Source organism: Rhinoraja longicauda, chromosome 37 (assembly GCF_053455715.1).
Source record: "Rhinoraja longicauda isolate Sanriku21f chromosome 37, sRhiLon1.1, whole genome shotgun sequence".
NCBI classification, from domain to species: domain Eukaryota; kingdom Metazoa; phylum Chordata; class Chondrichthyes; order Rajiformes; family Arhynchobatidae; genus Rhinoraja; species Rhinoraja longicauda.
Window position 1 is genome coordinate 2,739,021 of NC_135989.1, and position 15,985 is coordinate 2,755,005.

A 15,985-nucleotide genomic window follows, 5' to 3' on the forward strand; every position below is an offset into this window, starting at 1 on the left:
AAGGCAGTGGAGGCCAGTTCGTTGGATGCTTTCAAGAGAGAGCTGGATAGAGCTCTTAAGGATAGCGGAGTGAGGGGGTATGGGGAGAAGGCAGGAACGGGATACTGATTGAGAGTGATCAGCCATGATCGCATTGAATGGCGGTGCTGGCTCGAAGGGCTGAATGGCCTCCTCCTGCACCTATTGTCTATTGTGTCGGATGCTGCTTGTCCTGCAGAGTTACTCCAGCATTTTGTGTCTATCTTTGGTGTAGACCAGCATCTGCAGTTCCTTCCCTCACTGGTGAGGGGTGATCTTATAGAGGTGTACAAAATCATGTGAACTGCTGAGGTGAGGTCCGCTGTGTGGTTTTACCGGGTAGTAACCATAAGCAATCATTGTCTTTGGAGAGCGGGAGGAAACCGGAGCACCCGGAGGAAACCCACCTGGCCACAGGCAGAACGTACAAACTCCACACACAGACACTCCCCGAGGTCAGGATGGAACCCGGGTCTCTGACGCCGTGAGGCAGATTAACTTACAAAGCCGCACGTCTCTGTCTCATTCCATTCATTCCATTCGAGGGCATTACCAAAGGTGACACCAAGGTCATAGAGTCATAGAGTGATACAGTGTGGAAACAGGCCCTTCAGCCCAACTCACCCACGCCAGCCAACAATGTCCCAGCTACACTAGACCCACCCACCTGCGTTTGGCCCATATCCCTCCAAACCTGCCCTATCCATGTACCTGTCTAACTGTTTCTTAAATGTTACAATAGCTCTACCTCCTCTGGCAGCTTGTTCCATACACCCACCACCCTCTGTGTGAAAAAGTTACCCCTCAGGTTCCTATTAAATCTTTTCCCCTTCACCTTAAACCTATGTCCTCTGGTCCTCGATTCCCCTACTCTGGTCAAGAGACTCTGTGCATCTACCCGATCTATTCCTCTCATGATTTTGTACACCTCTATAAGATCTCCCCTCATCCTCCTGCGCTCCAAGCAATAGAGTCCCAGCCAACTCAACCTCTCCCTGTAGCTCACACCCTTGAGTCCTGGCAAACTCCTTCATTTGTTCAGTTCAGTACAGTTTAGTTTATTGTCATGTGTACCGAGGTACAGTGAAAAGCTTTTGTTGTGTGCTAACCAGTCAGCGGAAAGACAATACACGATTACAATCGAGCCGTTTACAGTGTAGAGATACATGATAAGGGAATAACGTTTAGTGCAAGGTAAAGCCAGCAAAGTCCGATCAAAGATAGTCCGAGGGTCACCAATGAGGTAGATTGTAGTGCAAGACTTCTCTCTGGTTGTTGATAGGATGGTTCAGTTGCTTGATAACTACTGGGAAGAATCAGGAATATTCCACAGATTCCACAGATTCACCACCCTCTGAGTAAAGAAATTCCTCCTTATCTCCATCCGAAAGGAACGTCCTTTAATTCTGAGGCTGTGCCCTCTGGTCCTGGACTCTCCCACCAGTGGAAACATCCTCTCCACATCCACTCTATCCAGGCCTTTCACTGTTCTGTAAGTTTCAATGAGGTCCCCCCTCATCCTTCTAAACTCCAGCGAGTACAGGCCCAGTACCGACAAACGCTCATCATAGGTTAATCTACTCATTCCTGGTACCACAAAACGCTGGAGTAACTCAGCGGGTCAGGCAGCATCTCTGGAGAGAAGGAATGGGTGACGTTTCGGGTCGAGACCCTTCTTCGGACCCGAAACGTCACCCATTCCTTCTCTCCAGAGATGCTGCCTGGCCCGCTGAGTTGCTCCAGCGTTTTGTTATATCTTCGATTTGTACCAGCATCTGCAGTTATTTTCCTACACTCATTCCTGGGATCATTCTTGTAAACCTCCTCTGGAGCCTCTCCACAGCCAGCACATCCTTCCTCAGATGTGTGGCCCGGTACTGTTTACCTTTCTCGGCCTCTGCTCTCTCGTGCAATTTGGAAGCAATGATCTACTTCTGAAACATAATTATTGTTGCTGCAAATTAACCTGCTCGCATTAACCTCCCACCAACAATAACGTGATAGTGAACAAATAAGCCACTTCAGCGATGTTGATCCAGAGGTAAATGGAGGTGCCAAGGGAGAATATCTCTCCGCTTGTTTGATCTCCACATCCACCGTTCTGGGTAGAAGGGCTAGGTTTGGTGTTCTGCCAGGGAACCCACACCCCTGATAGCCCGCCATTCCCCCAGCACCGTGCTAACAGTGTCAGCCTCACCGACAAGGCCTGAATCCCTGGCCATACTGATGTTAACATAGAAACATAGAAAATAGGTGCAGGAGGAGACCCTTCAAGCCAGCACCACCATTCATTGTGATCATGGCTGATCATCCACAATCAGTAACCCATGCCTGCCTTCTCCCCTTATCCCTTGATTCCACTAGCCCCTAGAGCTCTAACTAACTCTCTTTTAAATTCATCCAGTGCTTTGGCCTCCACTGCCCTCTGTGGCAGAGAATTCCTCAAATTCACAACTCTCTGGGTGAATACGTTTTTCCTCATCTCAGTCCTAAATGGCCGACCCCTTATTCTTAAACTGTGACCCCTGGGTCTGGACTCCCCCAACATCGGGAACATTTTTCCTGCATCTCGCCTGTCCAATCCCTTAAGAATTCATAGAGTGATACAGTGTGGAAACAGGCCCTTCGGCCCAACTTGCCCACACCGGCCAACATGTAGTTGGGCCTGTTTCCACGCTGTATCTTTAAAAGCCTAAAGCCAAGTGGACCGCTGCTTGTAGCAAAATCAGAGCATTAATAGCACGAAGAAGGTCAAATAACATATGTCAACGTTGACAAGCAATTAATCAGTGGAGGGCTGAAGTCTCAAACACACCACTTCAATTATTCAACTTCGTCAAGAGAAGCATTCACAATAATATTAAAAAGTCAAACATCATCTCTCCCTTTTGGAAACAGCAACAGTTTCATACAGGGCAATGTTTCCATGCAGAGGGTGGTGGCTACATGGAACAAGCTGCTCAAGGAAGTGGTTGAGGCAATAGACAATAGACAATAGGTGCAGCAGTAGGCCATTCGGCCCTTCAAGCCAGCACCGCCATTCAATGTGATCATGGCTGAGACTAGAGCAGCATTTTAAAGAACATTTGGACAGGAACATGCATCGGAAAGGTTTAGAGGGATATAGGCCAAACGGGGGCAAATGGGATGAGCTTAGATGGGACATGTAGGTCGGCATGGATGAGTTGGGCTGAAGGGCCTGTTTCCATGCTGTATCTCTATGACTCCATGCATTTCTTTATCAAAGACTTGCCCAACCAGAGTCATTCCCTCTTCTCCCAGCTCCTGTCAGGCAGAAGGTACAGAAGCTTGAAAGCGCGCACCACCAGACTCAGGAACACCTTCTTCCCCTCTGTTATCAGGCTTCTGAACGGCCCTTCCATAAGCCAGGGCACTGTCCGATTCACCTCTACCCCATTGCGGACATTGGACTTTGTCTGTGGAACTGATGCGCTACAATGCTGAGAACTATATTCTACACTCTGTATCTTCCCCTTTGCTCTACCTACTGTACTTGAGTTTGACTTGTATTGATGTGAAGTATTATCTGAACTGATTGGTACACGTGACAACAATAAACTTAAATCTAAAGTTGTTTATAGAAGTTGGGTTACAGTTAGGGTTGCCAACTATCTCACTCCCAAATAAGGGACAAGGTGATGTCACCGCCCCGTGCCCCACGTGACCTCACCCAGCCATGGGCCACGTGCTCCCACTCCACCAATGGCGGCTGCCCGGGCCGGGAGGCGGGTTGCTAGGCAACCTCCGTTAGGCGGCGCCCGGGCTTCTGGGCCTACACTGTCCGGGCCTACACTGTCCGGACCTGCATTGTCCTGACCTACACTGTCCGGACCTACAAAGTCCAGGCCTGCAGTGTCCGGGCCTACAGTGTCCGGGCCTACAGCGTCCGGGCCTACAGTGTCCGGACCTACAGTGTCCGGGCCTACAGTGTCCGGGCCTACAGCGTCCGGGCCTACAGCGTCCGGGCCTACAGCGTCCGGGCCTACAGTGTCCGGACCTACAGCGTCCGGGCCTACAGTGTCCGGGCCAACAGCGTCCGGACCTACAGCGTCCGTGCATACAGTGTCCAGGCCTATACTGTCCGGGCCTACACTGTCCGGACCTACACTATCCTGACCTACATTGTCCGGGCCTACAGCGTCCCCGGGCCTAATATGGGACAAGGGCGGTCCCGTACGGGCCAAACCAATTTAGCCCAATATACGGGATGTCCCGGCTAATACGGGACAGTTGGCAACCCTTGTTACAGTTGTACATGATGTCACAGTTGTACAAGATGTTGGTGAGGCTGCACTTGGAGGATTGTGATTTCAATACTGAGAACGATATTCTAAACTCCTAATAGAACTAGTGTAAACCCTTTGCTCATAGAACTAGTGTAAATGGGTGATCACTGTTCGGTGCAGACTCGGTGGGCTGATGGGCCTGTTTCCACGCTGCACCTTCAAACTAAATTAAATAGATAGATGCAAATTGCTGGAGTAACTCAGCGGGTCAGGCAGCATCTCTAGAGAAAAGGAATGGGTGACGTTTCGGGTCGAGACCCTTCTTCAGACTGAGAGTCGGGAAAGGGAAATGATATATATAGACAGTGATATAGAGAGATATAGAACCAATGAATGAAAGATATGCAAAAAACTAACAATGATAAAGGGAACAAGCCATTGTGAACGAGGGTCTAGGTGAAAACGAGTTGTAGACAATGAGACTCAGCAAGATGACTTTGAACTAGTTCGACTTGGGGGTGGGGGAGGGATGGAGAGAGAGGGGATGAAAAAGGGTTACTTGCCCGCTGAGTTACTCCAGCTTTTTGTGCCTATCTTTGGTTTAAACCAGCATCTACAGTTCCTCCCTAAATAGATAGATTTAAGGTGATCCGTAGGAGGTTTGGGGGCAATTTTCTTAACCTGAGAGTGGTTAATATCTGGAAACTGCTCCTAGAGGAGGTGGCAGAATCTGGATAGCAGGCAACAAAAGCTTTTCACTGTACCTCGATACAGGTGACAATCAACTCAACTCATGATTTGACCAGAGAAAAAGCAGACAAAGGTTTAGTTTAGTTTAGTTTTAGAGATAAACACAGAAACAGCCCCTTTGGCCCACCTAGTCCGCGCCGACCAGCGATCCCCGCACATTAGCACTATCCTACACACACTAGGGACAATTTACCAATACCAAGTCAAATAACCTACAAACCTGCACGTCTTTGGAGTGTGGGAGTTTAGTTTAGAGATACAGCGCGGAAACAGGCCCTTTCGGCCCACCGGGTCCGCGCCGACCAGCGATCCCCGCACACTAACACTATCCTACACCCACTAGGGACAATCTTTACATTTACCAAGCCAATTGACCTACAAGCCTGCACGTCTTTGGAGTGTGGGAGGAAACCGAAGATCTCGGAGAAAACCCACGCAGGTCACGGGGAGAACGTACAAACTCCGTACAGACGGCGCTCGTATTCGGGGTGGAACCCGGGTCTCCGGCGCTGCATTCGCTGTGAAGCAGCAGTTCTACCGCTGCGCCACTTTGGAGTGTGGGAGGAACCCGGAGATCTCGGAGAAAACCCTCGCAGGTCACGGGGAGACCCGTGCTAAACTTAAACTCACTGTACCACCTTTAAGAGACATTTAGTCAGATGGTTATAAAGAAAAGGTGTGGCCGTCCAACTCTGACTGCATGCCTGGAGGATGACACTTGCCAATGTGTGCTCTGGAGGTTGTGCTCCAAGTCACTGGTAACACTTTCAACGAGGCATATGGGTAGATGCGGCTTGAACTCAGCGTTCTCCTGTCGAAGGTCCTCTGCCAAGCCGCCCCCTGCTGCACAGCGCTTCCTCCTGGCAGTGAAAGGTCCATGGTGAGCCCATGGAAGACATGGACCACTTCCCACACCTCGCCAGCCGTGACTCAGTGTGGCTGATGGCCGTCCCCTCCGCCTTCAATGGTTGAGCACAACATTCGGTTGATGTAGGAAATGGCCGTTGGAAGATCAATCACAAACCCTTGGTCTACCAGGCAGTGTTCCTGCTTTCCCGTGTGCTTCAGAGACCGACTATCTCCAGCTGGCAGCACGGTGGTGCAGCAGAACGACTACTGCCTCACAGCGCCGGGGACCCGGGTTCCATCCCGACTACGGGCGCTGTCTGTACGGAGTTTGTACGCTCGCCCCGTGACCTGCGTGGGTTTTCTCTGAGAGTGCACTGGTTTCCTCCCACACTCCAAAGACGTGCAGGTTTGTAGGTTAATTGGCTTGGTGTAAACGTAAACATTGTCCCTAGTGGGTGTAGGGTGGCTTAGTTTAGTTTAGTTTAGAGGAACAGCGTGGAAACAGGCCCATCGGCCCACCGAGTCCGCACCGACCAGCGATCCCCGCACACTAACACTATCCTACACACACTAGGGACAATTTACACTTATACCAAGCCGATTAACCTACGTCTTTGGAGTGTAGGAGGAAATTGAAGATCTCGGAGAAAACCCTTGCAGTCACGGGGAGAACGTACAAACTCCGCACAGACGGCGCCCATAGTCGGGATGGAACCCGGGTCTCCGGCGCTGCATTCACTGTAAGGCAGCAACTCTACCGCTGCGCCACCGTGCCACCCTAAACTTAGCGTTAAACTAAACTGAACTAATGTGCGGGGATCACTGGTCAGTGCAGACTAGGTGGGCTGAAGGGCCTGTTTCCACTAAACTAGACTAAACTAAGCAGGCATCTCAAGGCACTGGGACCATACCACCAATTCTACCCCAGCAGAATGTCCTCCTGATTAAATATTACTGATTGTATGCCTCGTTGTCACCTTCCCTTCAACCAACAATGTACCATTCTACATTTTCTTGAACATCGTCCCCTTTGATCTGTGTTTTCACACCTTACCCTTCCATATCTCTGTGTCTCCCTCTCCCCTGACTCTCAGTCTAAAGTAGGGTATGGACCCGAAACGTCACCCATTGATTCTATCCTGAGATGCTGCCTGTCCCGCTGAGTTACTCCAGCATTCTGCATCCTTTGGTGTAAACCAGCATCTGCAGTTCCTTCCCACACACATTTAGTCTGAATTAGGAAGGCAAATTGAATGCTAGCATTTATATCAAGAGGACTGGAATCCACAAACAGAGATGTGATGCTGAGGCTCTATAAGGCGATGGTCAGGCCACATTTGGAGAACTGTGAGCAAATGTGGGCCCCATATCTGAGGAGGGATGTGCTGGCTCTGGAGAGGGTCCAGAGGAGGTTTACAAGAATGATCCTAAGAATGATTGTGTTAACATACTGGGGCCTGTACTCACTGGAGTTTAGAAGAATGAGGGATAAAGGATCATTGAAACTTACCGAAACGTATAAGATTATTAAGGGGTTGGACACGTTAGAGGCGGGAAACATGTTCCCAATGTTGGGGGAGTCCAGAACCAGGGGCCACACAGTTTAAAAATAAGGGGTAGGCCATTTAGAACGGAGATGAGGAAAAACTTTTTCAGTCGGAGAGTTGTGAATCTGTGGAATTCACTGCCTCAGAAGGCAGTGGAGGCCAATTATCTGAATGCATTCAAGAGAGAGCTAGATAGAGCTCATAAGGATAGCGGAGTCAGGGGGTATGGGGAGAAGGCAGGAACGGGGTACTGATTGAGAATGATCAGCCATGATCACATTGAATGGCGGTGCTGGCTTGAAGGACCGAATGGCCTCCTGCACCTATTGTCTATTGTCTATTGTCTATTGAATAATGAAAGGCCTGGATAGAGTGGATGTGGATTGGCTTGGTGTGTGTAAACTGTCCCTAGTGTGTTTAGGATAGTGCTAGTGTGCGGGGATCACTAGTCAAGTCAAGTCAATTTAATTTGTATAGCACATTTAAAAACAACCCACGTTGACCAAAGTGCTGTACATTAGTTCAGGTACTAAGAAACGAACATACAATGGCACACAAACATATCAGCACATACATAAACAGTTCACAGCGCCCCCTCAGAGGGCCTCAAACGCTGCGGGCAGTGCGGACTCGGTGGGCCGAAGGGCCTGTTTCATCTCTGTATCTCTAAACTAAACTAAAGTAAACTAATATGTATTCACTTATGTTAAAAAAAGAAAGAATTGGCTGCAAAGAATTATCGCCGGTTTGTTCAATTACCTACTTGAGATATTGTGGAGTACTCTTGTGCGAATGGTGAAGAATGTTGGTCTAATTACTGGCATGAACCCTGTGGGTGTGAGGCTGCTGGATTTACATCGGGCCTGTTGTGGTGAGGCTGCTTGACTTAGTGGCTTTATCACACAGCTATTAAACATTAGCCTCTCCAAAACCCAGGTCCCGTAGTACTGCTCTCTGCTGATGATGAGATGGATTATCAAAACATCTGTTTTAAACATTTTCAGACCTAAAAAAAGAATAGAATTCGAAGAACACCAAAATATCCCCTGAATAGTTATCAGGCCAGACATTATTTAGGAACTGCAGATGCTGCTTTAAACCGAAGATAGATACAAAAAGCTGGTATCACAAAATGCTGGAGTAACTCAGCGGGTCAGGCAGCATCTCTGGAGAGAAGGGATGGGTGACGTTTCGGGGCGAGACCCTTCTTCAGACCCGTCGTCAGTCTGAAGAAGGGTCTCGACCCAAAACGTCACCCATTCCTTCTCTCCAGAGATGCTGCCCCTGTCCCGCTGAGTTACTCCAGCTTTTTGTGATGCCTTCGATTTGTACCGGCATCTGCAGTTATTTAACTCCAGAAAATGCTGGAGTAACTCAGCGGGTCAGGCAGCATTTTTGGAGAGAAGGAATGGGTGACGTTTCGGGTCGAGACCCTTCTTCAGACTGATCGGATTCAATATGATCATGGCTGATCATCCTAAATCAGTGCCCGGCTCCTGCTTTCTCCTTGATTCTGTTAGTCCTAAGAGCTGAATGGTTAAATCGGCCCTAATCTCTCCCCAGTAACAATGTTGTGTAATTTTCTAAGTCCAACAGTACTTGTAGCTAACAAAATGTGTTGGAAAGAACTGCAGATGCCGGTTGAAATTAAAGGCAGACACAAAATGCTGGAGTAACTCAGCGGGACAGGCAGCATCTCTGGAGAGAAGGAATGGGTGACGTTTTGGGTCGAGACACTTCAAGTGTCTGGACCCGAAACATGTTACGTGTCCCGCTGAGTTACTCCAGCATTTTTTGTCTATCTTTGGTGTGAACCAGCATCTGCAGTTCCTTCTGAAACAATATTTGCCGCTGGTTTTGGCAGTGCATGAAACAGTTTAAATTTGTTTAATTTAGTTTAGTTTAGTTTAGTTTGGAGATACAGCGCAGAAACAGGCCCTGTGGCCCTCTGAGTCCGTGCCAATCAGCGATCCCCGCGCACTAACACTATCCTACACACACTAAGGTACCTCTACAATTTTTTTTACTGAAGCCAATTAACTTACATAGAAACAAAATAGGTGCAGGAGTAGGCCATTCGGCCCTTCAAGACATTCAATATGACATAGAAACATAGAAACATAGAAAATAGGTGCAGGAGGAGGCCATTCGGCCCTTCAAGACATCCAATATGACATAGAAACATAGAAACATAGAAAATAGGTGCAGGAGGAGGCCATTTGGCCCTTCGAGCCAGCACCACCATTCATTGTGATCATGGCTGATCATCCACAATCAGCAACCCGTGCCTGCCTTCTCCCCATATCCCTTGATTCCACTAGCCCCTAGAGCACTATCTAACTCTCTCTTAAATCCATCCAGTGAATTGGCCTCCACTGCCCTCTGTGGCAGAGAAGTCCACAAATTCACAACTCTCTGAGTGAAAAAGTGTTTTTCTCACCTCAGTTTTAAATGGCCTCCCCTTTATTCTTAGACTGTGTGGCCCCTGGTTCTGGACTCGCCCAACATTGGGAACATTTTTCCTGCATCTAGCTTGTCCAGTCCTTTTATAATTTTATATGTTTCTATAAGATCCCCTCTGATCCTTCTAAACTCCAGTGACCATGGCTGACCATCCAAAATCAGTGCCCTATTCCTGCTTTTTCCCCCATATCCCATTGCCCACAAACCTGCACGTCTTTGGAGTGTGGGAGGAAAGCAGAGCACCCGAAGAAAACCCACACAGGTCACAGGGAGAGTGTACAAACTCTGTACAGACAGCACCCGTAGTCAGGATGGAACCCGGGTCTCTGGCGCTGTGAGGCAGCAACTCTACCGCTGCTCCATTTACAGAGAGAGGTACAGCACAGAATTGGACAATGGTGTCCATCAGACCACACCAATTGCCCATAATTACACTAATCTTTCTCTTACCCCCTTTTATTCTCTCCACATTCCCTTGATTCTGCCACTCACCTATTAGTTCAGTTTAGTTTAGAGATGCAGTGCAAAAGCAGGCCCTTTCGGCCCACCGGGTCCGCGCCGACCAGCGATCCCCGCACACTAACACTATCCTACACCCACTAGGGACAATTTTTACATTTACCAATCCAATTAACCTACAAACCTGCACGTCTTTGGAGTGTGGGAGGAAACCGAAGATCTCGGAGAAAACCCACGCAGGTCACGGGGAGAACGTACAAACTCCGTACAGACGGCGCCCGTAGCCAGGATCGAACCTGAGTCTCCGGCGCTGCATTCGCTGTAAGGCAGCAACTCTACCGCTGCGCCACCCAGACCAATTCCCAGACCGATTTACAGAGGATAATGAACCTACTAACCTGCACATCTTTGGAGTGTGGGAGGAAACCAGGGCACCCGGGGAAAACCCACGTGGCCACTGGCTGAACGTGCAAACTCCACGCTGACAGCTCCCGGGACCAGGACCAAACCTGGCGCGAGGCAGCGGCTCCACCTGTGGTTGTTGAGGGAAAAAAAACAGAATCAAACTCTAGACCGATAGTAGACACGCCATGCTGGAGTAACTCAGCGGGACAGGCAGCATCTGTGGAGAACGTGGATAGGTGACGTTTCACAGAGTGCTGGAGTAACTCAGCGGGTCAGGCAGCATCTCTGGAGAACGTGGATAGGTGACGTTTCACAGAGTGCTGGAGTAACTCAGCGGGTCAGGCAGCATCTCTGGAGAACGTGGATAGGTGACGTTTCACAGAGTGCTGGAGTAACTCAGCGGGTCAGGCGGCACGGTAGCGCAGCGGTAGAGTTGCTGCTTTACAGCGAATGCAGCGCCGGAGACTCAGGTTCGATCCTGACTACGGGTGCTGTACTGTACGGAGTTTGTACGTTCTCCCCGTGACCTGCGTGGGTTTTCTCCGAGATCTTCGGTTTCCTCCCACGCTCCAAAGACGTGCAGGTTTGTAGGTTAATTGACTGGGTAAATGTAAAAATTGTCCCTAGTGTGTGTAGGGTAGTGTTAATAGTGTTAGTGTGCGGGGATCGCTGGGCGGCGCGGACTTGGTGGGCCGAAAAGGCCTGTTTCCGCGCTGTATATATGAAATGAAATGAAATCTCTGGAGAAAAAGGAATAGGTGACGTTTCGGGTCGAGACCCTTCTTCAGACTGAGAGTCAGGGAGGAGGGAAATATGATATCTTGATCCTTGAACTTACAATAACTGGGACGTGAAAATGGCCCCAACTGGTGACTCTGTGCACTGTCTCAGTGTACTACTGCTACACACTTGCACTGTATCTGAGATGCTTATCTAAGATGGGTCTGACTGCTCATGTATAGTGATATTTGGACTAAACTGTACATAAAAATGATTCTCACTGTACCTCAGTACACGTGATAAAGTACCATGCCGTGTTCCTTTTCTCCAGAGATGCTGCCTGACTCGTTGAGTTAATACAGTATTTTATGTCTCTCTTCCGTGTCTCTACCATCTGCTAGATAGAGCTCTTAAGGATAGCGGAGTCAGGGGGTACGGGGAGAACGCAGGAACAGGGGACTGATTGAGAATGATCAGCCGTGATCACATTGTATGGTGGAGCTGGCTCGAAGGGCCGAATGGCCTCCTCCTGCACCTATTGTCTATTGTCTATTGCAGTTTACTGACTTCAAGCAACCCCTCCATTCCCTCTCTCTCCATCTCTCCCTCACCCAAGTTGCACCAGCTTCTCGTTCTCACCTAGCCCACAGCTAACAATGGTCTGTTTCCTTTATCATTGTTGCTTTTTAGCATTTCTTTCTTCCATTTGTTAACATAGAAACATCGAAAATAGGAGCAGGAGGAGGCCATTTGGCCCTTCAAGCCAGCACCGACATTCACTGTGATCATGGCTGATCATCCACAATCAGTAACCCGTGCCTGCCTTCTCCCCATACCCCTTGATTCCGCTAGCCCCTAGAGCTCTATCTAACTCTCTTTTAAATTTATCCAGTGAATTTGCCGCCACTGCCCTCTGTGGCAGAGAATTCCACAAATTCACAACTCTCTGGGTGAAAAGGATTCCTCTCACCTCAGTTTTAAATGGCCTCCCCTTTATTCTTAGACTGTGTGGCCCCTGGTTCTGGACTCCCCCAACATTGGGAACATTTTTCCTGTTGTATATCTCTCCACATCACCGTCTCTATCCCTCGTTTCCCTTTCCCCTGACTATCAGTCTGAAGAAGGGGTCTCGACCCAAAACGTCACCCGTCCCTTCTCTCCAGAGATGCTGCCTGACCCGCTGAGTGACTCCAGCACTCTGTGTCTGTCTGCAGTTCATTTCTACACAGCTAGACCACTGGTCCTCAACGTGATATGGCATTTCTAGGGCATCATGCTGGGTGACTTTGTACAGAGGCTGCTGCAAGTGTGGAACCTGTATCCTGGGCCTTTTCATAAATGGAACAGCTTTAATACGGGGTTAAACCCACCCCCCTTCCAGCTGGAAGTGCAAACTCACTGTGCATGCAAAAATAATTCAGTGCTTGAAAAATCGACGAATTAGGACACTTGAGTTATGCAACTAGTGACCTCAGCTGCAGAAAGAGGGAGAGTTTAGTTCAGTTTATTGTCACGTGTACTGAGGTACAATGAAAAGCTTTTGTGTTGAGTCCTATCCAGTCAGTGGAAAGACAATACATGATTACAATCGAGCCGTCCACAGTGTACAAGATACAGGATAAAGGGAGTGATGTTTAGTTTAGTTTAGTTTAGTTTAGTTTAGTTTAGAGATACAGCATGGAAACAGGCCCATTTAGTCAACTGAGTCCGCACCAACCAGCGAACATCCCATACACTAACACTATCCCTACTTCACACTAGGGATAATTCACTATCTTTACCGAAGCCAATTGACCTACAAACTTGTACGTCTTTGGGGTGTGGGAGGAAACTGGAGCACAGGAGAAAAACCCACGCAGGTCACGGGGAGAACGTACAAACTCTGTACAGACAGCACCCGTAGTCGAGATGGAAACTGGGTCTCTGGCGCTGTGAGGCAGCAACTCTACCGCTGCACCACCGTGACGCCCAATTAACCGACAAACCTGAACATCTTTGGAGTGTGGGAGCACCTGGAGAAAACCCACTGTTTATGTGCAACATGGAAAAATAGAAAATAGGTGCAGGACGAGGCCATTCGGCCCTTCAGCTGTTCATTGCGATCATGGCTGATCATCCACAATCAGTAACCCGTGCCTGCCTTCTCCCCTTATCCCACGATTCCGCTAGCCCCTAGAGCTCTATCTAACTCTCTATTAAATCCATCCAGTGAATTGGCCTCCACTGCCCTCTGTGGCAGAGAATTCCACAAATTCACAACTCTCTGGGTGAAAAAGATTGCAATGAGTTATTGCAGATCCACTTCTGGGGCCAGGAGGCAGAGAGTCGCTTGGGTTGGGCACATGGTGCAGTGAATCTATAAAGTTAGAATATGCAGGAAGGAACTGCAAGTGCTGGCTTGCACCAGAGAGACATAAAAAGCTGGAGTAACTCAGCGGGAGAGGCAGCATCTCTGGAGAGAAGGAATGGGCGACGTTTCGGGACGAGACCCTTTTTCCAGATCCTTTTAACCTATAAAATTATAATGTTTAGGACGGAACTGCAAGTGCTTTGGTTTACACCGAAGACAGACACAAAATGCTGGAGTAACTCAACAGGTCAGGGGGAGAAGGAATAGGTGATGTTTCGGGTTGAGATCCTTCTTCAGACTCAGGAATAGGTGACGTTTTGGGACGGAAGATGGGTCTCGAACCGAAACCGAGAGAGAGTAATAATTCCTTCTCTCCCGAGATGCTGCCTGACCTGCTGAGTTACTCCAGCATTTTGTGAATAAATCGAGAGTAATAATGTTCCTCGCTAACTGATGTTGCAGACTGCAGTGGAGTTCACAGGCTCTCGTGTAGTTGCATGAAGGTCCCTTGCTATTTTGACAGGGGTGCTAAGTCTTTTAATCAACAGCCTAACAAGTTGTTACAATAGGAAGCAGAGAAACCTGATCTGAGCAAGTTTGAAAGTTCTAATTGTGCACAGGTCCCTCTGACACTGACATTCCAGCCGTTTGAAGGTGGAGAGGTTCCAACAACGGGCCCAGATGAATGAGGGAAGTGTTTTGATGCTCGCTGCACTCGATAGTCTGACTCCAAGGCCCACTTGCCTCTCTCCCGGTGGAAACATGGGAAGAGGCTTTTTTTTTTTCTGTTTGCAGAAATAAATTCTGGGAAACTCCTCAGCCGTTTCCTATTACAGCCCTAATGTGGAAAAAATCTCAATGGCACTCGGCCAAAAATATTATCCCTGCTCACATCTGGAGAAATCCAGGCCAGTTCTTAGGCAGGGCTTAAGATTTAAGGGAGTCTTAGAGGGAGAGGAAGGGAAAGAGAGAGAGCGAGGGAGAGAGAGAGAGAGAGAAAGAGAGAGAAAGAGAGCGAGAGAGAGAGAGGGAGAGGGGGAGAGGGGGAGGGGAGAGGGAGAGGGGGACAGGGAGATGAGGGAGAGAGGGAGATAGAAGGAGGGAGAGAGGGAGAGTGAAAGAGAGTGAGAGGGAGAGAGAGAAAGAGAGAAAGAGAGAGAGAGAGAGAGAGAGAGAGAGAGAGAGAGAGAGAGAGAGAGAGAGAGAGAGAGAGAGAGAGAGAGAGAGAGAGAGAGAGAGAGAGAGAGAGAGAGAGAGAGAGAGAGAGAGAGAGAGAGAGAGAGAGAGAGAGAGAGAGAGAGAAAGAAAGAAAGAAAGACAGAAAGACTTAGAGATGGGTAGATGGAGGGAGAAACAGAGATGGAGAGAAGAAATAGACACCCAGATAAGGAAGAAAAGAGGAGTCCAGGACCAGAGGACACAGCCTCAGGATGAAAAGGACGTACGTTTAGATAGGAGATGAGGAGGAATTTCTTTAAGCAGAGGGAGGTGAATCTGTGGAATTCATTGGCACAGACGGCGGCCAAATCATTGGTGTTTTTAAAGTGGAGATTGATAGGTTTTTGGTTAGTGAGGGCGTCAAAGATTATGGGGAGAAGGCAGGAGGGCAGGGGTTGAGAGGGAGGGATAGGTCAGCCATAATCGAATGGTGGAGCAGACTCGATGGGTCTTGTGGCCTAAAGGAGGGAGAGATAGCACGAGGGAGGAAAAGGCATTAAATAATTAAATGCTTAAAACTGAGGATGTCGAGGAGATCCAGAGTGAAAGAATCAATTGATCTCAACAGTCATAAGGTCATAAGTGATAGGAGCAGAATTAGGCCATTCGGCCCATCAAGTCTACTCCACCATTCAATCATGGCTGATCTATCTCTCCCTCCTAACCCTATTCTCCTGCCTTCTCACCATAACTCCTGACACCCGCACTAATCAAGAATCTGTCAATCTCCGCCTTAAAAATATCCACTGACTTGTGGCCTCCACAGCCTTCTGTGGCAAAGAATCCCACAGATTCACCACCCTCTGACTAAAGAAATCCCACCTCATCTCCTTTCTAAAGGTACTTCCTTTAATTCTGAGGCTGTGACCTCTGGTCCTGGACTCTCCCACTAGTGGAAACATCCTCTCCACATCCACTCTATCCAGGCCGCTCACTATTCAATAGACAATAGACAATAG